Raw genomic sequence first — 24,918 nt, 5'->3', positions numbered from 1 at the left:
CTCACCCGCGTGACTTACAGACCACGCCACCAGCCCTTCTCTCTGGACTTCCTTCTCGCTGTTGCTTCAGCAGCATTTGCACAGGAAAACATTTCTTAGAGCTGGGAAGAAACGCTTCTGATAGAGCAGCCCCCAGGGCAGAATTTGCCGAAGGAAATAAAATGAATCCGTAATGTTCATCCATGATTATCCGTAAATCTTGGGTGCTGAATGACAAAGCCTCGCACATGAAATAGCATTTTTACTTGTAAGAGCAACAAACTGTGGCTGTTTTCAGACTAGGATGTTTCCATTCTTGAAAATGAATGGAGTCTGTCACTTCTGGGAAAGCAAGTGGAGTACTTGTTGCCAAAAGTCGAGATTTCAAGTGAAAATCGGAATTTTGGAAAACTTGTATATACCTTCATGAGTCTGATAGCTTCTCGATATTTAAATACTTTTCTCACACAGTTGGTAAGGATATTAATAAATGTGGTTTTGTAATATTGTGTCAACATTTGGATAATCAGCATAACTCTGTGAACCAATATTTTCCAATGCCTGAAGTTACAAATTCATGCACGGGTAAAAGGAGCATTTAAAGTTTAAGATAGATCAATGCTCTGGAAGGTAACAAGGTATGAATAGTTCCTTTATAGTTTCAGGTTTCACATTAGAACTAAACGCCAAGAAACTGCTAGTAGTTGAGTTTGCTGTGATGTCAAGGAAGAATATGCATGATTATCTGAAAAATATAATAAAACCCCCAACCATTTTCAAACTACACCTCCGTCTCAGGCTCAGTTTTCTTCACAGAAATTATGTGTCAAAACAGATTGAATGTGGAAGCAGATATGAAAATCATCTGTCTTTTATTGAGCCAGACACGAAAGATATTTGCAAAAATGTAAAACGTTGTCACTGTCCTTACTAAATTTCCTTTTTGGGTGGGATAATAGAGTTATGTTTATAGAAATGTGTCACTTACATAGGCTTTTTATGGTTTTTAAATTAATAATACATATTTTTTAAGGTCTCAGTTAAAATTTTTAATAGTGAATAATGAAAGAGATAATCCACATAAATAAAAGTTTTGGGTGGTGTTCAATAACGTTTAAGAGGCTTGCGTGTGACCGAGAGTATTTTTGCAGTATTTGCGTGCCCGTGGACAGGTAGCTTTATATCTTACATTATGTCGATTTACCCACTTGAACTTCATGGCTGCTAATGTAGATTCTGCTGAGACCCAGTGGATCTTAAGAAATTCAGCTACTCTCTAGGGATGGTTCCACTGGCAGAATGGGGAGGAAGCGCATGAAGGCTTCTCAGTGTTGGGGAAGACAGAATGACAGGATGGGTGTTAAACACGACAGACTCCCTGATCACAAGGGTAATTTTTATACTGGAGTGCGTCTCAGTGCAGTCCCCTTTTAGGAGTCCAAAAAACTGGTAAACTTCCTACTGTTGGTGATCATTTATTTTTATGACATTTTATTATGAAAATTCCAAACATACAAAAAAGGTTAAAAGGATTTTATAATGAACACTCATTGTAGAATGAACATCACCTGGAGTCAACATGGTGCAGTATTTATGTCATCACTTACCTGCAGACATTAAACAAACCCATGGGGTTATGGACTCTTCCTGTGGTCTAATTGCATGCATCACTCAACCTCATATCAAGAACCCCCTCCCATTTCAGTGAAATGCAAATCCTAAGCATCGTGTTCCATGTGGGCAGCCTACTGGTTTCGTAAGGGCACACCAGGATTTATTTAGCCCGTTTGTGACTGTTGACTATTTGAGTCGGTTAAACTCTTTACTAATTTGATAAACATCGAAAATGATCTCTTTTTCCATAACAATGATCCTTTCTTTTCCTTCTTAGACTTACGGGATTGAATCTAAGAAGCAGAATTCCTCGAGAGTTTCTCCTATATATTGTAGCAAGTTTCATCAACAGCTTTTTCTTTGCAAACTGAGCCCATGTGTAGATGTTGGGGCAAAGATGGAGATTAGTCTGAAGAGAATAGCCGAGGACCATGTTAGCTCCTGCCTGATATCCTGCCGTAGATTCAAAGGAATGAATAATGATGAATGGTGAGGCCCCGTGGGAGAAGCAGCATTATCCCTGGAATCTCTGACTGGAATGAGAATCAGAGTTGAGAGAGGTCAGCTTCGGTTCCATGGCAAGACCTCCCTCCCTACTCCCTCCCCAACCTCATAGCTTTGTTTTTCTTCCAGGTGACACTGTTTTTTGAAATTATCATGGAAATCAAAGGTGAAATGTAATTTGTTATAGGACTATAAAATTCATTATTATTAATGTACTTTCTAAATCACTTTTTAAAACTAGCAGCATTATTGAGCTGTAATTCACATACTATAAAGCTCAGGCTTTAAAAGTAGACAATTCAGTGGGTTTTACTAACAATCTAATTCCAGACCTATTCCATCACTCTGAAAAGCAACCCTATCTGTGCCTTTTAGCTATCGTCTGCCATTCCCTAATCTCAACCCCCAGCATTCACTAAATACTTTTTTCCTCCATGAATTTGTCTATTTAGATATTTTATATAAGTGGAATCATACAATAGCTGTCCTTCTGTGTCTGGCTTTTTCATTTTGCATGGTTTTCAAGTTTAGCTATGTTGCAGCGTCTGTTAGAATTTCCTTCCTTTTTAAGGCTGAATAATATTCATTGTATTTACAGACCACATTCCACTGACCCATTCATTAGTGATAGACACCTGGGTTTGCCCCCACTTTTCTTATGTTATGAATAATGCTGCTATGCACATTCATGTATAAGTTTTTGTGTACATAAACGTTTTCATTTATTCCCTGCTATATACCTAGCATTTGCATTGCTAGATTACATGGTAACTCTGTGCTTTATGGTTTAAGGAACTGCCAAACTGTTTCCACAGCAAACAGCATCACCTCATATTCCACCAGCGAAGTACAAGAGCCCTACTTTCTCTTTTTCGTCACCAACACCTGTTATGATGATGTCTTTTGTATTACAGCCATCCTGGTGGGGAGGAAGTGGCATTTCATGTGGTTTTGATTTTACATCTCCCTCATGACCTATGGTCTTGGGCAGTTTTGCACGTGCTGATTGGTCATTTGTATAACTTCTTTGGAGAAATGTCTATTCAAACCCTTTGCCCATTTTTAAGTAGCTTATGTTTGTTTTTATTGTTGAGCTGCACACTCATATGCTTTGTTAATTTACAGGAAACAGTTCCATTTGGGGTTACAAACTAAAGATCACTAAGCAGCTTCCATCTGGTGGTACATATTGAGACACACACAGTCTAAGAGATAAACAGGTGTGCTCATCAGAAGACAGCAGAGACAGACCTTTACCTGCCAGCCATGGCCAAATGCCCTGGGTCTTCCTGGCACCACACAACAGAGTTCTGTTGCCCTCTCATAATTATTGGCAGAACTCCGCCCTTCTCAACGACCTTCTGATTAGAACCAGAAAGCACATATCACACAGGTCCTGGGCATGAGGAGAAAACTGCCTGGCAGCAAATACTCATTTAAGAATCTCGAAAAAATCACCCAGGCTTTGTACTAAGCATGTGCTGCTGAATGTAGCAGTGCAGCCACTGACCTGTGGGAGCTTTTGTCTAATTAATGAAATCTTCCATAAAACTGTGATAGATACTGAGTTTGTGGGAACTGAATCATACTTCAAATGCATGCGAGATATCCACTCACATAACAGAACGTTACAGAAAGCCTGCTGTGGAGTTCCTACAGTGGTCTCTCTGGTTCAGGGACACTACTACTGCAACCCATAAAAACCAGAAAATGCATCGACATTTTTTAAATCTCCTCCTGGTGCTTCTCAGTGCAGCTAAGTGCTCCTGCCCTTCCTCGGGCCCCTGGTGGAAGCTCAGTTTCAAGCCCTGCCTCCACACACAGGCAGTGCCACCCAACCTAGGACTTGGACTGTTAAGGCTGGGGGCGGCTGGTGCCTCTGCAGTTCCATGTAGGCATGGGGCAAGTCATATTCCACTAAGTATAGTCAGACTATTGGAGAAGGATTTGCTTTTGTTGATGAGGAATGATGCAGGGTTGTGGCAGGCACTGCACGCCACTGAGTTCCATCCTACTCTTCTGAGAAGGCGAGAAGGAGGTACGCTGAGGTTTGCAGTATTCCCGTGGTGAATAAAGGCACAAATAATAACTCACAAATGCTGTCGGTTTTCTCTGTGTGAGGAGTAGCTCACCGTGCTACCTGGGCTTGATAAACTTCATTCTTCTACTATTATAATTTTTCAGGCTATGAGACTGAGGCTTAGAAGGTAACTTGCCCAGAGGCATCCAGCTTCTCAGTCGGTGCAAGCCTGGATCTGAGCCAAAGTGATCTGACTGTGCGATTGGCCACCTATCTCATCAAACCCTTCCTCCGTCTCCTCTTCCTTCCCTCCTGGGCCCTGACAGAGCCAGGCATTGCCCCAGGGGCTTGGAGGTGCAGGAGAGACCAGAGCAAACTACTTGTCCTTATGGCACTTCATGGGGTGGGAGAGGCAATGAACACAGCAAGTGGACCACACACAGCATCTCAGAGAGAATGCAGTCCAGGGCTGAGGACGGGGTACTAGTTTACACAGAAGAACCTGGGAAGGCTGCTCGGATATGGTTACTCTGAAGGCACGACCTGGAGAATGATTGAAAACCATGCACATGTCAGCCGGGCACCATGGCTCACTGTAATCCCAGCACTTTGGGAGCGGAGGCGGGCGGATCACTTGAGGTCTGGAGTTTGAGACCAGCCTGGCCAACATGGTGAAACCCCATCTCTACTAAAAATAAAACATTAGCTGGGTGTGGTGGTGCATACCATAGTCCCAGCTCTTGGGAGGCTGAGGCAGGAGAATTGCTTGAACCCCAGAGGCAGGGGCTGCAGTGAGCTCAGATTGCACAGAGCGAGACTCCATCTCAAAAAGAAAAAAAAAAAGAAAGAAAGAAAAATAAAAGAAAAAGAAAACTATGCACATGTCAGTGGGAGGAGGATCCACCGGTGTAAGAGGAGAGCTGCTGCAGGGTGCCAACCAGGCACCCAGCGAGTATGGGAGACACGGGTGCCCTGTGGCTGAGCCCATGCAGGAGGCAGCAGAGTGGCTGGACAGGTACAGGGAAGCCTGGGGCCACGGTCTGGACTGGTCTTATGTTCCCGGTCAGGTGGAGTTTGGCTGCAGGGACACAGCTGACCGGTCTGGCTGCTCTGATAAGAACAGTGTGTAGGTGCCCGGGTGAGGGCAAGAGGGAACTGCCAGGGTCCCAACGAAGACAGTGAGAGAGGGAAGGAAAAACATCAAGGACAATTCTCAGCTCTGCAAAGGAGGAGCTTTGTGTGATAAACGGGAAAAGAACGCGAAGGAACGCAGAATCTGAGAGGTTTGTAGATGTCACACTTCAAATACCTAATGGACACCCAACCATCAAACGATCCGTTCTGCTTCAATGGCTCTTTGTCAGCAATCGTGATGTTAAATAAGAAAATGCAGATAGCAATTGCTTACCCTGTGAGCGTGTGCTGGGGACCTATGAGTTAGGCGTTGCTGTCCCCACGCCCCGCACTGCACCCTCTGCCTTCCCTGTGAGCGTGTGCTGGGGACCTATGAGTTAGGCGTTGCTGTCCCCACGCCCCGCACTGCACCCTCTGCCTTGCGCCGTATCACCCCTGCATCTGTGTGGAACGTGGGGTGTGGGAAAGACACTGAGCTCCTTTCTCAAGCTCAATCCTCGGAACCCATGGCCAAGCCCAGTCTCACCCAAGGGTTTGGCATGTGACTGCTGCCTTGGGCAGAGGCTTCCTTGGCCTGCCTCCCCGGGGCAGTGTGGGGTGGCGTGAGCACCTGTCCCGTAGGTCAGATGGAAATAGCAACTGAACAGCAGGTGGCACGGTTCCGTGTCCAGACACACTGTCCCCTGGTGTTCTCCTTCCTAGGGTTCAATTCTCGAATATTTTTACTACTAATTAGAAGACTATCAATCAGCTTGGCTCACCCTGGATTTACATCTTATGGGACTTCCTAGGTTATTTTTCTAAGTTTCAGCTAAATGAAAAAGAGAAATTGGCCAAGATCCCATTCCACCACCCCTGAAGTATGCAAGGGATAAACGTGCTCTCCCTGAGTCCTCATCCTCTCACTGTGGGTCTGCATTTATGCCGTGACAGTGATCACGAGACGGAGATTAGCTGAATGGTCTGGCAGAATCCCTACATGCCACGCAGTCTTAAAAGGATCCAAGATACACACACACACACAACCATACACACACCACTCACACACCATAAACACAAACACCATACACACACACCAACACACACAAACATATGCACACCATACACACACTCAAACACACACACACACAAATGCAGTCACACACCATACACACATACACCAGACACACACCATACATGCATACACACACACCATACACACATACACCATACACACATACACCATACACACACAAACATATGCACAGCATACACACACACACACACACAACACACAGACAAATGCAGTCACACACCATACACACATACACCATAGACACACACCATACATGCACACACACCATACATACACACACCATACATACACCATACACACACACCATACACATATGCCATACACAAACAATGCACACACACAAACACACGCCACACACACAAATGCATTCACACCCCATACACGTATACACCATGCACACACACACCATACATACACACACACTATACACACACGATACACATACACCATACACACACATCATAAATACACACCATACACACACCAACTCACACCAACACATACCATACACGCATATACAAGTACACTCACACACCATACACACACAAACACACACCATACACATACACACACACACCATTCACAAGGACAAACATCTGGCTACCTGACTTGGTTCCCTTATCATGGTTTGCATTATTATGTGTTAGTTTATTATCTGCACTTAATCATTGGAAACAGACAAAGCACAGTGGTTAAGAGAATGAGTTTGGAGCTCGTTTTAGAACCTTGGCTACACCCTTATGACTCACACAACCTTGAACAAGCTACTTATGTACCCTGAACCTCAGTATCCCTATCTGAAAAAATGAAGAGAATAATAGTCCTAACACACTGGGTTGTTTGAAGGGCTAAATTAATTCATTGATACATGAAGATAGCACTTAAAACTCTATCACACTAGTAAGCGCTCAATGAACGCTAGCTGCTGCTCTTAACTCTTAGTTAGCCTGCCTCTCTTGACCCTGTTTGGTCCTTGAAGGCGAAGACCAAGCAGCTTGATTCCTTCATTACACGAACCTGAGAGTCCTACTGCTTCCAATAATGAATGGGGTACATAATACCAATTTCAGTCAGCAATCTTTGGTTTGAAGTTTTAATGACACCTGCCTTTGAAAACCCCAACTCTTAAACATCAGCTGTGACTGAAGTGGCACATGAAAATGCTTCTGGTGTCAGCTCTAAAATGAAAGAAGCTTGAAAGTTGTCACACCCATCCTTACAAGGAAAAAAAGCTGCACTAAATGAAAAGCAATGACTTTTCTTTTTTTTTTTTTTTGAGACGGAGTTTCGCTCTTGTTACCCAGGCTGGAGTGCAATGGCGTGATCTCGGCTCACTGCAGCCTCCGCCTCCTGGGTTCAGGCAATTCTCCTGCCTCAGCCTCCTGAGTAGCTGGGATTACAGGTGCGTGCCACCATGCCCAGCTAATTTTTGTATTTTTAGTAGAGACAGGGATTCACCTTGTTGACCAGGATGGTCTCGATCTCTTGACCTCGTGATTCACCCGCCTCGACCTCCCAAAGCGCTGGGATTACAGGTGTGAGCCACCGCGCCCGGCCGCAATGACTTTTCTTGAACCTATCAGATGACTGCAACCACAGGGCAAACCCCCTTCCCCTGCCACCGAAACTTGCAGAGGCAGGTTAATAGAAAGTCACAGCAGGTATCTGTTTACCTGGAGCAGAAGCTGCAGGAGTCATAAGCTGGTCACAAGCTGGTAGGAACTGAAATTATCATTCTGATGAATAGTGGCAGCTAAGTGTGAAGTGGCATGAGACTGAGAAGCTTTTAGGGGACTCCCACCCCAGGGGGTTCCCCAACACTTTCCTGAGCTTCACCTCAAGGAATCCTACAAGGTTCTCAAAGTGAAAATGCAAGAAAGATTCCATATTTGCTCTGGCAGAGCTATCTTAAAATTAATCATTGTGAAATATTCCAGAGCATTTGCCATAAAAGTGACCTACTCTAGCAGAGAAAGATCTTACCAGAGCCTTATCCCCCACAGTCAAGCCTCCTCTAACCTTCCTGTTTCATGTAAGGGAGTGAGCACAGTAAGCAGGGATTAGGGCTTCCAGGAAATAGACTGGGGGCACTGTAGCTGGGAAAGGGAAGAGGAGTAAGGGAGGAAAACCTATGTCACTAAAGAAACTTCTGAAGGCCACAGTCCAGGAAAACAGCTCCACTTAAAGACCAGGGTGCAACTGTGAGATTACAGAACAGTCCCCCATTGCCTCCACCTAAACCACTGCAGTGACAGGGCTCCAGGGTAGTAAAGTGGATTAATGCAGAAAGCACTGCAAGATGCAGACTCTATGTGAGGAGAAGTCCCTAGGGAAACCCAGAGTCAAAAGAAGAGACAAACACAAGAACGCTAGAGGGATTTTAAGCCTCTGGCACCTAAAGCTACAGTAGACATTAACCACAGCCCAATTCCTAGTCAGACTAACATGAATTCTCATCCCAATGGCCTATTTACCTCACAGTGTGTCTAGCTTTAAAAAATCTATAAGGGCATGCCAGAAAGAGTAAAATAAACAAACAACAGCATAAACAAACAAAAACTTCAATGTAAAGAGACACAGCAATCATTAGAGCCACGTTCCTATATGCCACAGATGTTGGAATTATCAGACAACAAATTTAAAATTACTGTGATTAATATGTCAAGGGTTCTAATGGAAATAGTAAATAACAGACAAGAAAACTTTGATAATATAAACAGAGAGCTGGAAACAAGAAGAAGGAAATGATATAAATGAAAAAACCCTATAACAGAAACGATGAATGTCCTTGGGCAGGGGGCTCATCAGTAGAACTGACACAGCTAAGGAAACAATGGTGAGCATAAAAATAGGTCAATTGAAAACAGTATCCAAAAAAAAAAAAAAAGCAAGACTAGAATATCCGTGAACCATGGGACAATTACAAAAGGTGTAACATACACATAATTAAAATATCAGAAGACGGAGAAAAAAGCAGAAATATATTTGAAGTATAAAAATAATGGCCAAGAACCTTCCAAAATTAATGACAGACACAAAACTATAAAACGGGAAGCCCAGAGAACACCAAGATTAAAATAAATAAAGAGACAAACAGAAAATACCATTAAAAAGATCAGTTTGGCATCCCATATTCACACTGCAGGAAGCCAAAACTGTCAATTTTGGAAAAAGTTGGGGAATGAAGGGCGTAAATTTTAACATTTGAGAAAGAGGAACAAGAATTCGAATATAATTCTCTGCAGAAATCATGCAAGAGGAGTAAGGGAAATATTTAAAATGCTGAAAGAAAGAATAAAACTCCAGACTAGAATTCAATATTCAGATAAATTATCCTTCAAAAGTGAAAGATACTTTCTTTCTTTCTTCCTTTTTTTTTTTTTGTGATGGAGTCTCACTGTCACCTAGGCTCAAGTGCTGTGGTGCAACCTTGGCTCACTGAAATCTTCGCCTCTTAGGTTCCAAGTGATTCTCCTGTCTCAGCCTCCAGGGTAGCTGGGACTACCGTGTGCACCACCACGCCCTGCTAATTTTTGTATTTTTAGTAGAGATGGGTTTTCACCATGCTGGCCAGGCTGGTCTTGAACTCCTGACCTCGGGTGATCCACGCGCCTTGGCCTCCCAAAGTGCTGGGATTACAGGCATGAGCCGCAGTGCCCAGCCAAGAGTTTCTCATACGAACAAAAACTAAGGGAATTTGTCAAAAGCAGACTTGTCCTGCAAGAAACGTTAAAATAATTTAATCAGGCAGAAGAAAAGTGGTATGCCAGAAACTCAGATCTATATAAAGAAAAAAGGGATACTAGAGAAAGTATGAAGGAAATAAAATATTGTATTTGTTCTTTTTTCATTTTTATAAAGGATAACTTTGTAAAGTAATAATGATAACAGTGTGATTATAACACATGGATAAGTAAAATAAAGGGCAGCGATGTTGCAGAATACAGCATAAAATTAGGGATTCTCTATCCAGGTTTCTGTACTACATAAGAAGCAGGATCGTATTATTTGCAAGAAGGCTTTGCTTTGTTAAAACTGTAAAGTGTGAACTCTAAAGCAACTACTAATATTTTTATAAGAAGTACAATTGATGTGCTAAGAGAGAAACTGAAATGGAATCACATAAAATGCTCAATTAAAACCAGAAAAGGTTAAAAAATGGAGAGGAAAACACAGAACAAATACAAGCAACAGATTAACATCTAAATATGGTAGATATTAATCCAGCTATATTAATAATCACTTTAAATGTAAATGCTTTAAATATGCCAAGTAAAAGACAGAGATTGTCAGAGTAGATTCAAATCTTAAAAAGCCCCAACTATATGGTGTCTAAAGAAACTCACTTTATTTATTTATTTATTTTATTTATTTATTTTTTTTGAGATGGAGTTTCGCTCTTGTCACCTAGGCTGGAGTGCAATGGCGCGATCTCGGCTCACCGCAACCTCCGCCTCCTGGGTTCAGGCAATTCTCCTGCCTCAGCCTCCTGAGTAGCTGGGATTACAGGCACGTGCCACCATGCCCAGCTAATTTTTTATATTTTTAGTAGAGATGGGGTTTCACCATGTTGACCAGGATGGTCTCGATCTCTTGACCTCGTAATCCACCCGCCTCGGCCTCCAAAAGTGCTGGGATTACAGGCGTGAGCCACCGCGCCCAGCCAGAAACTCACTTTAAACATAAAGACTCAGGCAGGTTAAAATTAAAAGAATGGAGAAATATATACCATGCTAACACTAATAAAAAATAAGTTAGAATAGCTGTCTTAATTTTAGACAAAGCGTACATCAGAACAAGGCAGTTTTTCCAGAACAGATATTGGCCTTACTCAATAATAGAGGTGTTAATTCTCCGAGAAGACAAAATAATCCTCACTGTGCATGTACCTAACAAGAGAACATTAAAAGGTAAAACGGAAAGAAATGAAACAGAAATATAGATATCCACTGCTACAGTTAGACTTAAACACTCCTCCAAGAAAATATAAAAACTTACTCAGTTAATAAATGGCAGAGACAAGACTCAAAAGTGAATTTTAAAAAACTGTTCATCAGTTGGCAGTTTCCCAGTTAGTCAACCTACAATCAGAAAGAAGCATACTAACTTGTGGCTTGGTGTGCTTAATGTTGGTATGCAAATTTCTTAATTTTTATAGAATTTTATACAATGATCAAAATAACTTTATTATAAAAATTACATATCCTTAAAAGGTTCTCAGTATTTAATTTAGCGAAATTGAGACTATTTCAGGTAGTAATTTCCATACAATATTAACTTTTTACTACGAGACTTTAATGAAACTTCTTTAGAAAGACTAGTCAACAGAATAGAATAAGCTCACCTACACACTAAATAGCAAAAAACATTTGTATTGACCTTTGTCACCTGCATCATGTCTACAGAGAGAAAAATAAAAACAGGTCACCCCCTCACAGTGCTAAGGTATTAAGATAATCAAGGAAATCCCTCTTCTAAACCAGCCCTGGGCCTTGGCCCCAGTGTTTCTGATACCCCACATATGCTAACAAAAGAAAGGGTGTGAGGTCAGAATAAGCCTAACTGGGGGAAAATGCATGCTGCTCCTCACTCCCCAGATCCCTTAGAACACAGCACATTGTTCCTAAGATGAGGACTGAGACGCTGCCTTCGCTGGGTTCTCCGGAAATACAGCCTCCCACACAAGCTCAGTGTCCTCCTTTTCATGCAAGCATTGTCCTCAAAGCCATAGTCTCTGCCTTGCTGGCATGGCTCCAACACAAGGGGTGAAAATACATAAACTTGCCCGATTTTTTCCAGATCTGATCATCCAAAGAAAGTAAAGGTGCCTAGAAGTATAGCAGGCACTCCGTCTGGCACATTCACACATTACCAAGTCCTCTGTTCACGCTCCCATTAAAAATAAGAACTGGGTTGTATCTATTCCCAGATAATCACAGTCAGTCAAGAATGTGCCTCATCTGTGCCTTTTTTTTTTATTTTGTTTATTTCCTTTTCTTTGAGATATGGCTTTAGAATTAGTTGATGTACTGCGTTCTGAATAGGTAAGAGCACACATTCTTATTAATGAGCTAACCACCCACTTAGTTAAATTGCATTTCCCAAAATGAAGCACTATATGAGTTGCATCATTTTAAGCCATTAATGTCAATTATTTACCTTAGCCACCTACACAGATAAATATCTATTAAGCACCTACGGTGATCAAAGCATTGAGTAGCACACAGAAGACAAGTCCAAATTTTTTTTGAAAATATTGATTGAGTGCAAGGAAATAGCAATTTATGATCAAAATACATTGACAGGCTTTCTTCCCAATTACAGTAAGGCTGCAGCGGCCCAGCAGGGAAAACTATTTGGCTTTCAGATTTCTTATTTCTATCATTTCATGCTGCTAAACTGGCAATAAAGCACAGGTCTGTCTGACACACTCCTGGCTCAAGACTGAGGCACTGCAGGGCCGGTCACAGGGACTTCTGCAGGCAACGAAGGTCTCGCCCTGCTAAAGCAGCTCCAACAGCTGCCACGTGGGAGGAGGAGCCAGCTCCCAGTCTCTGCCTTCCTGTTTTGAACTGTGGATGGTCACATGAGCCTGAGGCCCTGAGCAGTACCACCCGTGAGCCCCTGCGAAGGGCAGGGGAGCTTTATTAATGGAGGAAAATGTCAAGTTTCAGAGTAGACAGGGTCTTGGAGACAGTTGTGGTAGCAAGTGTGTTTTGAGAGGTACTTTATTATATCTTGTTGTCGCTTGCTGAGTGCAGCCCCTTGGCATCGCCCAGGTGATCCTGGAACCAACCCTGCCCCTTGTGCTTTAAGCTCTCAAGTGCCCAGACTGGGAGGCAGGGGCAGGTGAGGCAGGAGCAACGCTCAGCGGCCAGGAGGCCCTGGTACAGGTGGAACCAAAGGAGTCGGGACCCAGGAGGCAGCCTCCCTGCCTCGGTTCATGCGGTGGATGAAAGACAAAGCACAGGGAAAGGGAACTCCAGGAAACCCTAGTGTAATTTAATAAGCTGTTTCCTAATAATGTCCACAATGCTCTGATGAACAATGCTCCAGCTTCTCCCCTGAAAGAGGCATCTTTCCCTTCCCTTAGGAATCCCCTGAGAACCTGCGAACCCTGTGGAAGGTCTGTGGGAACCGAAGCAGCAGCGCGGTCCTGTCTGGCATGTGGGTCCACGCTTTTCACTCCATTATTGAGAAGGCAGTGGCCAGCAGATGAATGGAGATGATGGAGAATGCTGTGGGAGGGGTGATGTGCTAGGAGCAGCCGGGGAAACAGGTGATGATGGAGAATGCTGTGGTAGGGGTGATGTGCTAGGAGCAGCCGGGGACACAGGCGATGATGGAGAATGCTGTGGAAGGGGTGATGTGCTAGGAGCAGCCGGGGAAACAGGCGATGATGGAGAATGCTGTGGAAGGGGTGATGTGCTAGGAGCAGCCGGGGAAACAGGTGATGATGGAGAATGCTGTGGTAGGGGTGATGTGCTAGGAGCAGCCGGGGACACAGGCGATGATGGAGAATGCTGTGGAAGGGGTGATGTGCTAGGAGCAGCCGGGGAAACAGGTGATGATGGAGAATGCTGTGGTAGGGGTGATGTGCTAGGAGCAGCCAGGGACACAGGCGATGATGGAGAATGCTGTGGAAGGGGTGATGTGCTAGATGCAGCTGGGGACACAGGCTGGGGTAGTGGAGAGACCCTGCACCTGGAGCACAAGAGGTGAGTTCACACTGTGGCTCAGCCGCACACTCGCTGTGTGGCCCTGCAGCAGCGTTTGACTTCTTTACCTAGGACTTGGTTTTTGCATCTGTAAAAGGAGATTGGTAGGTGGTGTCCAGGGTCAGAATGTGCTTCGCTGAAGATCAGCAGGAAACACATGCACAGAAGAGGGATCCTCGCCTGTAATCCCAGCACTTTGGGAGGCCGAGGTGGGTGGATCATGAGGTCAGGAGATCGAGACCAGCCTGGCCAACATGGTGAAACCCCGTCTCTACTAAAATACAAAAATTAGCTGGGCGTGGCAGCACACGCCTGTAACCCCAGCTACTTGGGAGGCTGAGGCAGGAGAATCGCTGGAACCAGGGAGGCGGAGGTTGCAGTGAGCTGAGATCGCACCATTGCACTCCAGCCTGCTGACAGAGCTAGACTCCATCTCAAAAAAGAGAGGGATCCTCACTGCTCTCTGGCCACTGCCCGTGTCAGCCCGGCGGGAAAGCAGAGTGTGGCCTTTGACCTGGCAGTGGCAGCCTGAGCTTCCCTCGCTGACACTCACTCCTCTTCAAGATTAATTGCCTGGGGAGAATGGAACACTGTCTCTGAAAACTCCGAGAGCCAGGCAACAGCCTCAGACATCTCTGACAGCCCTGCCACAGCAGTGACATTTTCCTAATAATTTTTCTGGCCCTAATACGGCTGCAGCCAACACAGTTGTCAGAGATAAACTGCATCATCTATTTTTTTGTTTTCATCTCAAATGGCAAGCTGGGGCAGGGCGTGCTGCATCCATGTGAGTCTCATACCCCGTGGCCTGAGGGTCTTTTGGCTCTGACTGACCTCCGCCAATAACAGCAACAATAGTGGTGACATTAACCCCAAGCCCCTTTCGGGTGTGATGTATTGATCCCAGAGCGTACGTGCTGGTCATTCTGCTCCGCTCAAAGCCTTGCCCTTTGTGTGATGACGCAGACGACCTCACCTCTTCCCACTTGACTCCCTCAGCTGTGAAGGATGCTCAGGAAAACAGGGACTTCAAAGTCAAGGTAAGGATGCAACAGGCCGATGGGCTGAATGTACCTATGGAAGTGTGCGGGCTCCACGTTCCAGCACATTCCAGTACGTTCCAGCACGTTCTAGTACATTCGAGCACGTTCTGGTATGTTCCAGCATGTTCCGGCACATTCCAGCACTGAGCTGCCTGAAGGTCAGCTGCCCCCATGGGGCCAAGCCAGGGCTTCCCTGATACTCAGCTTGGTTCAAGCTTGATTTTTAGTTTTTAAAAGTTTTCTAAACTATTTTAGTGAATACATGCAGCATAAACTACAACAAAAACACACAAGCAGCTTGAGGTTAGCTGTTTTACCCTCCACCCCCAAATAATGCTACTTTGAGTAGGGCAAAAAGAAAAAAAATACTTAAAAAGGCAAATAACATTTTTATCAGAAAAAAGTAACCCACCATTAAATGTCTTCTCCTACACCACTGTGCTAATAAAATTAATTCTGAGAAGTCACATCTAAAAATAAGAAAAAACGAAAATCCTGAACTACACAGTAAATACTCAGGAGGGTTGCTGACCTGGCTAGCTCTTCGGTAGTTTAAAGAGGCTTTCACGCCTCTGAAGTCTCAGCACAGTGTCCCAGCCATCTTGCCCTTCTTTCCCTCCAAAACACACCCTAAAACAAAGGCTCGCATCATTGAGTCTCTGTTCTTAAAAAATCGCTTTTAAAAAGCAAATACTGCACAAAAGCACATAACGGAAGCGTGAAAGATGTAGCACGGGGCTCTTTTCTTCCCAGCAAGGTTGTTCTTGCTTTGCACGTTTCTTTCCTATACTCTCCAGGGTTTGTCTGCCCCATGAGCAAGACAGCCCTTTTGGATTACATAGCATGAAAAACAGAAAATGCCTGACTGCTCTAAACCAAGGAGGCGATACCCATGTGATCAGAATTACAATTATTGCTGAAGCTTTCGTTCCATTTTTATTGACTTCAGTTTTTCCTTTATGCACGATGTAAGAAACGTGAAGGTTTTCTGACCTTGCTATTTTTGCAGAATTTGCCTTTGATAGACTGAACATCTCAATAACGCCAAGAACTCTCAGGGTCTCCTTCAAGCCCTCTGTACTATGGAGAGGAGAGCGTGGATCATACTCCTTGTTGCATTTTTAACTCAACAGAGAGCGTGGTATTTGCAAGCAATCTCTGCACAGACATAGGTACACTGTTGGGTAGATTATTTGAAATGGAGAAGTAAGAAACCCAGTATGAAAGGCTGACGGCCGAGCAAGTTTGGCTGCTTCCTCCACCCTTGAAGACCTGGCCTGTGTAGAGCAAGTCTACCACAACTGCGCTTTCTTTCCCTCGGGAACTCCAGAGGCCACGGAGAAACTGTGTAATTGTCCCTCACACCCGCTCCTGCCACGTAGCCACGACACTCCCGTGGTTGAGTGCTTTCTGGGATAACTCAGTGGGAATCTATAACATCTGCACCTACAGTCCCTTCCATTGTTTTGTAACTTGCGGTCATTTCCACCTTGCAGATGGGGAGAGGGAGGTTTAGAGAGATGAAGAAGGTTCCCTGACTCATCTCTCAGGGGTGAACTGCTGTGTGATGGAATCTGAGAGAGGCTGAAAGTCACCCTCACCGTTCACCTCCCCAGCCTTCCTGCCCCAGTGCCCCATCCCTCAAGCATCGGCTGTGGGATGCTTGAGAAAGGGGCACAATGCCTCCAGGTGCCCTGTTACAAGGAATGCAGGGTCGCCTAAGTGGAGTGAGAAGGCTGTGACCGTCAAAGCCAGAGTCCTCTTCTCATCCTCAGAAGTTAGCCTCTCTTATCAATCCTGTGATCATGTTCTTAACCTCTCTGGACAAATCACATCACCTAAAGCTGGAATAAAATAACCCACCTTCAAGACTGGGCAGAAGGAGCAGTGCCATCCTGTGCACCAGTGGTTTGCCCTCTGTAGTGAGTTTCCACCAAAGTGAGGATGTCAGTTATGGGTGGGGGGGTGGGGGGGTGGGGGGGCGGTGGGTGGGCAGTGATTCTAAAGCCCTGCTGTTTCACTGTCATGTTAGCAGGAATGCTCAGCCAGCCTGACTAACTGCATCCAGCAGCCTCCCATGCCACAAGGTGTGCAAGTCTATAGAATGGAAAGCAAGGACAGGGAGGGGTGGGAGAAGGCAAGGGGCGGAGCGTATGGGACAGGCAAAGCAGGAGATGACAAAAGTCCACCTCACCTAGGTCTGTCTGGCGTGGTCCCTGATGGGAAACCTGGCTCCCAGGGCCATAGCTTGATTCTCACTCAGAGGTCCAGGCTGCTGGACTCCTACCTGCCTGCCAGACGTGCCACAGAGCTCCCTCTAGCTGCGTCCAGAGTTTGTAGATTCAAGAGGATGCTTGAGCATTTAGGACCTTGAGGTCCACACACCTGGTGGGCTGGGGCCCTGGGAACCTTCCTCACATGGGAACGCGGGCTCCTTTTGAATGTGCAGACCTCTTACCTCTATGTGAGAGGACACGGGACCTCTGGGGACACCTTTCAGAACCTGTCATGTAGAGATTAACTCCCCCAACTAGGAGACAGGGCTCTCGGAGCAGTGTGTTCCTTTTCTGCCACAGCAAAAGGAGCCCGGGAAGTCCCCACCCATTGGGACGCTGCACCTGGCAGTGGCCTGCCTCATTCGTGCGCTTGGGCAGCAGGCGGAAGACAAGGAGATTTTGACCTGGCTTAGATACAAAGCATTTGGATGAGTAAAGAGTGTTTGGTTGTCTCCCCAGGTCACATCAACAAGGGTTTAGAATGAATTACAGCTGGCTGCACTCTACACCCTCTGCAAACAGGAAGAAAGGACGTACTGGTGCCTCCTGAAAATACACGTTTGCTTGTTTGTCTGTACCTCCGCATGGCCAGCGAATATTGCAAAGCCCGAGAGCAACATAGATGAATGCAGCTGTCCTGTCTAGGTCAGGCACCTTGCTGTCCAGAGCGGACAAAACTGGCCACAGAACGCATATGGCACCGGCCTGGGGGCGCTGGGCACCTCCCTAGGAGCACGGTCCTTCTGTGACACAGGGAGAATCTTTCCCCAGTCAACACCTGGCACAGACCTGTGACTTGGAAAGATGAGAGTGTCGTGAACCTGTGCCTGAATCAAACTCAGTAGCAGTGAACCTAACCTCGGGGCCACAGAAACAGCTCATCGGGGGACTGCATCATCTTAAGTCAGTTTCCATTGCCCTTTGGTTTTCTGGCATCTCCTCGTATCAAGTATGTTTAAAAAAAAAGAACAGGCGCCTGGGGCAGGGGGCGTCACTGCAGGGGGAAGGAGCAACCAAAGCTCTTTCCGGCACGTTCCTGGTTAACAGCACGTCCACAAGGACTGTGGTGACGAATAACTTCTAGGATACCAGCATCAAAAGCAACAGGTGGCCGGGCGCGGTGGCTCAAGCCTGTAATCCCAGCACTTTGGGAGGCCGAGGCGGGTGGATCACGAGGTGAACAGATCGAGACCATCCTGGTCAACATGGTGAAACCCCGTCTCTACTAATACAAAAAATTAGCTGGGCATAGTGGCGCGTGCCTGTAATCCCAGCTACTCAGGAGGCTGAGGCAGGGAATTGCCTGAACCCAGGAGGCGGAGGTTGCGGTGAGCCGAGATCGCGCCATTGCACTCCAGCCTGGGTAACGAGCGAAACTCCGTCTCAAAAAAAAAAAAAAGCAACAGGTGACGCGGACATGTGTTTTCACTTCCTGAGGCGGACAGGGCTTGTTAGACTGGCCCCACTCAAGGGCAGCCTGCAGTGCTGACCTCACATTCCCGACCAGCTCGAGCACGTGAATTGACAGCAGAATCTCCCTCGAGGAGGGGCCGAACAGTAACAAACAAATGACTAGAATTTCTTAGCTTAAGACTCCCCTTGCTCTGTATTTAGTGCTGAATTATCTATTAGTAGCATCTATTAGTAACAGTCCTAGCTGATTCGGAGAACACCACAGCCAACGTTGCGCTCAAAGGAATTTTCCTCTCCTCCTCCACGTGTGTTCCAACAGTGAGTGCATAGGCAGGGGCTTAGAGAAGCCTGAGTGATTCGGAACTTTTTGAATCACAAGGCTTATTTGTGTGTGTGTGTGAGATTTAGTTTATAAACATACAAAAACACGCATATTTGCATAGATTGTATGGCTTTTTTTTAGGTTAGTCAAGACATCTCACAGTTGGATTTCAAAGCTGGAACTGAGAGATTAGAGAGCACAGGACATGTATCAAGAAAGATGCTAGAAATAAACATGGAGAAAAACATGGGAAAAGAGGAATCAAGAACATGACTGATACTAGACAAAACCGAGGGGCCTGAAGACGTGCAGCTTGTGTGAGGGCCTCTGAGTGAGTCTCAGACTGTGCTTTCTAACAGCACGGTGGCATGGAGCTGCATGGAACGTGTGGAACGTGGCTAGTCCACACTGAAGTGTGCTGCCATAAAACACACACTGGTGTCTACGACTCTGCATAAAAATATCTCAGGCTATTTTATTAAAATAGCTCATTGATAATTTTCATATTGATCGCATGGCAAAATGATAATATTCTGGATAGACTGTATTGAATAAAATGTAGTAGTAAAATTAATCCACCTGTTTCCGTTTACTTTTTTTTTTTTTTTTTTTTTTTTTTGAGACAGAGTTTTGCTCGTTACCCAGGCTGGAGTGCAATGGCGCGATCTCGGCGCACCTCAACCTCCGCCTCCTGGGTTCAGGCAATTCTCCTGCCTCAGCCTCCTGAGTAGCTGGGGTTACAGGCATACGCCACCATGCCCAGCTGATTTTTTGTGTTTTTAGTAGAGACGGGGTTTCACCATGTTGACCAGGATGGTCTCGATCTCTTGACCTCGTGATCCACCCGCCTCGTCCTCCCAAAGTGCTGGGATTACAGGCGTGAGTCACTGCACCTGGCCCTCTGTTTACTTTTTTAAATGCAACTCCTACATTGGTGACTTGCATTGTATTTTGAACAGACAGCTCTGATTGAGTACAAGAAGTGTTCATTTGTGAATGAAGACATTTAGAAATAAGCAGACCATGATGCTACTCAGGGAATAAGAGGGAAGTGTCTGCAAGTTTGAAAGAGGTACAACAGAGGAAAACCAACACAGATCACCCTGGAGAGTACTGTCATTTGAATAATACTTAGGATTTCGGTTCAAGAACACAAGATGCTTTTCCACTTATTTAGGTCTTCTTTCATTTTTTTTCAATAACGAAAGACAGTTAACAACTCCACCTTAGCCCTCACTTCCTGCTTATTTTGAGACTGTGATATAAATAGTATCCCACATATGTAACCTTTGGAAATGCATTCTTCACTCAGCTTGAAATGCTGTTGCCCATCAGATTGATGCATATATGAGTAATTTGTTCGTTTTTCTTGGTGAGCAGTATTCCATTTTAAGGAATTACCAACAGTTTGCTTAACCATTAACCGTTGAAGGACATGAGGGTTCTTTCTGGTTTGGGGCTATTAAGAATAATGCTACTATGAATATTTATACACAGATTTTTGTGTCAACATAACTGTTCATTTCTCTGACATAAATGCCCAAGCTTCCAATCACTAGGTCACATGGTAAGTGCAGTTTTAGTTCTAAAAGAAACTTCTGTACAACTTTCTACAGCGACTGTGTCATTCCACATTCCTACCAGCAGTGCATCCAGGTTTTCCACATCCTTGCCAGGATTTGATGTTCCCATTGTTTTTTATTTTACCCATTCTAATAGGTATGCAGTGGTAGCTTATTGTGGTTTTAATTCACATTTACTATTAATCATAGCTGATGACACTGAACACCTTTTCACATGCTACATGTCATATATCAAATGTTACCGCCTCACCTCTGTGTGTATATTGGAAAATCTTACATCCTTGTCATTGTTGGAGAGGATTTGCTTCTGCTACTCAGAGAGTCAGAACTACCCTAACAGTTGCTCCTCATTTTAATGATCACTTTAAATCTTACTGTACATTTTGGGCAGTTTTCCTAACTTTTATTTGTATGATCGTGGATACAACTAGTTGTTCAACTTTGTTGTTGTAAAATGATTAAGTGGAAAACTACAGCTTCTGAGTGTACTGTCTTGAAAAATACCATGACATTGCAAGGTGACTTTTCACAGAAGGGACACCACTTCCCTTCAGCTGCTTGTTGGTATTAGGATTGGCCTCTCCTGAGAATGGACACCCATAATGTGGAAACAGGTATGAAACTGATTCAGATGCAGCTATCCTCCATCACTCCAAAGGATCAACGAGGGTTTTCATTAGAACAGTGTTATTCTTCTCATGGATGAAAAGTGGATCTATACATATGAATTTATGCTACACACATAAAGGGGTTCAAAAACTTATATATATTTTTTTTTTTTTTTTGAGACGGAGTTTCGCTCTTGATACCCAGGCTGGAGCGCAATGGCGCGATCTCGGCTCACCGCAATCTCCGCCTCCTGTGTTCAGGCAATTCTCCTGCCTCAGCCTCCTGAGTAGCTGGGATTACAGGCACGCGCCACCGTGCCCAGCTAATTTTTTGTATTAGTAGAGACGGGGTTTCACCATGGTGACCAGGATGGTCTCGATCTCTTGACCTCGTGATCCACCCGCCTCGGCCTCCCAAAGTGCTGGGATTACAGGCTTGAGCCACCGCGCCCGGCCAAAAACTTATATTTTAAAGCACTGTTTTATATGTTGGGAAGCCAAGATTTTTTTATTTGATAACATGGCTCTATCGGAACATTGTCATTTAGGATTGCAATAGATTCCTAACTGATTTCTTTACCTCCAATGCTTTTTTACTAGACTTTAAAAAAAGAAGCAGGATTAGGTTCACAGAAAAACTAAGCAGAAAGTATAGAGTTCCCAAGTCCTCCTCTCCCCCGTAACAGCCACCCCAACTATCAGCATCCCCCATGTGGGAAGTAGAAAAGTTCCTTTTTAAAGTTTCCTTTCTTGTTAAAGAATAAATGTGCTAATAACTTTGTGAAGCCCTATCCTATGTAGCTGTTAGACACGCCATGCTTACAGGCACGTAGTACATTCTATGTCCTTGTACTTTAACCAAGATATCTGTTCTGGACATGCTCACAGGCAGGTCCCAGCTCTCCATTGTTTTTACCTGTTTAGAAAAGTTTAAAGTTATTAGCCAACTGGGTTTTAATTTAGATTGTGAGGTCTGGCTCCAGCCAACAGAGATCAGACACACAGTAAGGACGACTCCAAATGCATAAGGAATAAATGTGTGTGTTTTCCTTTGTTCGTTGTACTCTCGTGACACGATGGCTAGCGATCATAGGAAGTAAAAATCATGTAGCTGAAATACCCTTTGTCTCAGTGCTCATTTTTCTTTGTGGCACCGAGCATCTATTTCCAACACCCCACCAGCATGGTCCACTTGTTACAATCAATGAACCTACACCGACACATCATTATCACCCGAAGTCCAGGGACTGGTTACATTAGCGTTCATTCTTAGTGTCGTACATTCTATGGGTTTGGACAAATATGTCCAACATTACAGAATCATATAGAATAGTCTCACTGTCCTAAAAATCCTCCCCCTGCCCACACCTGTCAACCGCTGACCTATCGTTTCCATGGTTTTGCCTTTTCCAGATGTCATAAAGTTGAAATCATGGGATATGCAGACTTTCCAGATCGGCTTCTTTAGCTTAGTAAATATGTATTCAAGTTCCCTCCAGGTCTCTTCATGGCTTGGTAGCTCCTTTCTTTGTAGCGCTGACTAATATTCCAAAGCATGATTGTGACATGGTTTATCCATTCTACCAAAGGACACCTTGGTTGCTTCCAAATTTTGGCAATTATGAATAAAGCTGCTATAAACACCTGCAGGCAGGTTTCTGTGTGGATGTTAAGTTTTAATTCATTTGGGTAAAGGCCAAGAAGTGCAACGTCTGGACCCTACAGTGCCAGTATGTCTAACTCCGTATGAGACCACCCAGCTGTCTTCCAAAGGGACGGTGACACTGTGCATTCCCCGGCGACGAGTGAGAGTTCCTGCTGCCCCACATCCTCGCTGCATTAACTGGTACCAGTGCTTCCGGTTTTTGCCATCCTAACAGGTATATAACCATCTACATTCAGTTTCGCGCTTATAAGATCTTTCATACCACTGCTAAACATAAACTTCAGACTGCCACTCCTCGATTTTCAGATACTATAACTCATAAATTGGAAGTGCCACTTTCTGACACTAGATGTGACTGTCCACCCCCGGGCTCCTACATTCACTCTGACCACCCACCATACCACGACACACCAGAAACAGGGAAAGAGAAGTGATTTTGGTCTCACAAACCATTTTTACTGCTATGCCAGATTTCTTCCTAGTACTTTATGCTCATTGCCAACTAATTCAGAAACACATTCACTTTCAGGTACTTCCCTGAGAAATATGTGTGAAATGTCTTTAAGAATTTACATTATTTAATTTCTATAAAAATCTTTTAAAAACAATTTATACAAGCGCTTTCCTTTCTGGCAGTATTATGTAAGCCCATGTGTAGACAATCCCCTCCTGGAACTGAGCACTTAAAAGACTCTGTGAATGATTTAAACACAATTTTGCAGCGAGACACAACGAGGGAAGCGATTAGAGAAAGAAAGAAGGTTCCAGTGAGAACGCCTACATGGTGTGCAGGGCTCTGCGGGTCTCTGCGGACCAGGACCTGGGCCTCCACGGGCCTTACACATGCAAGGAGCAGAAGCAAAAGTGAGATAAGGGACGAACGTATGGTACGGTCCATTTGAAGGTTCAGGGAAAGATCCATGACGCTCAACGAAGAAAGCCACAGAAACTTCTACAGGAGATTTCATCAGATTGTTTGTCATGTTCCATACGCAATTTTAAAGAAAGTCAACACAATGAATGGAGTTCTTATAAATCACACGTAAGTACTTGTGATTAATTCACTTAAAATGCCCCATCGTAAATTCATTCACCAGATATCTTTCCATTTTGATTTTTACTTAAAAATTTTATAAATAGATTTGATACTCCTTTCTATGTACTCATATTTAGCAGTAGATGTTGCCTTTAAAAACTTGCAAAGGATTACTTGGTAACTGTGATATCTATCATGAGTAAAATGTTGGAAGATAAAACACTATGAAAAATTAAATCATCTTACAACGGTTCAATGAGACAAATATAAGTAAAATTGAAGAAAAATTTGTATCTTTCTCTTTAGTAGACAAATTGCCTTGCTTTAAGATAACGTTAAATTGGCCAGGAACAGTGGCTCATGCCTGTAATCCCAGCACTTTGGGAGGCTGAGGTGGGTGGATCACCTGAGGTCAGGAGTTTGAGACCAGCCTGACCAACATGGTGAAACCCCGTCTCTACTAAAAATACAAAAATTAGCTGGGCATGGAGGCACGTGCCTGTAGTCCCAGCTCCTCAGGAGGCTGAGGTAGGAGAATCACTTGAACCCTAGAGGCAGAGGTTGCAGTGAGCTGAGACTGCGCCACTGCACTCCAGCCTGGGCAATAAGAGCAAAACTCAGTCTCAATAAATAAATAAATACAAATAAATTTAACAAAGACACCGTTAAATTTAAACTATTACCTAGGAATTTTGTGTACTTCCAAATGGTATGCACAGCTCGGGAGCATAAGGGTGACTGGTAAATCACCTGTTCCTCGATTTCTGAACCCTTCCACGTTCTGAATGGTCAAGCTGCTCACAGCCTTACCGAGATCACCTATTTTATAACACGGCTCCTACGTGACAATGTCTAGAGTGAAAATGCCTGAGTGGCCGATACCGAAGCCATCGTCTGTTTCAACCGCATGGCTGTTTGACAGAAGCC

General features: G+C 44.4%; 1 protein-coding gene across 1 annotated transcript in view; it reads right to left on the bottom strand.

Annotated features, from left to right (window-relative positions):
* GABRG3 (gamma-aminobutyric acid type A receptor subunit gamma3) overlaps positions 1-24,918 on the bottom strand; it is a 549,201-nt gene that overhangs the window by 169,821 nt on the left and 354,462 nt on the right. The window lies entirely within an intron of this gene.

Source organism: Aotus nancymaae, unplaced genomic scaffold, assembly GCF_030222135.1.
Source record: "Aotus nancymaae isolate 86718 unplaced genomic scaffold, 86718_ANA_hifiasm-v0.15.2.pri h1tg000075l, whole genome shotgun sequence".
Classification (NCBI taxonomy): Eukaryota; Metazoa; Chordata; class Mammalia; order Primates; family Aotidae; genus Aotus; species Aotus nancymaae.
The sequence above is the reverse complement of the archived record's forward strand: the minus strand, read 5'-3'. Positions and strand labels throughout refer to the sequence as shown.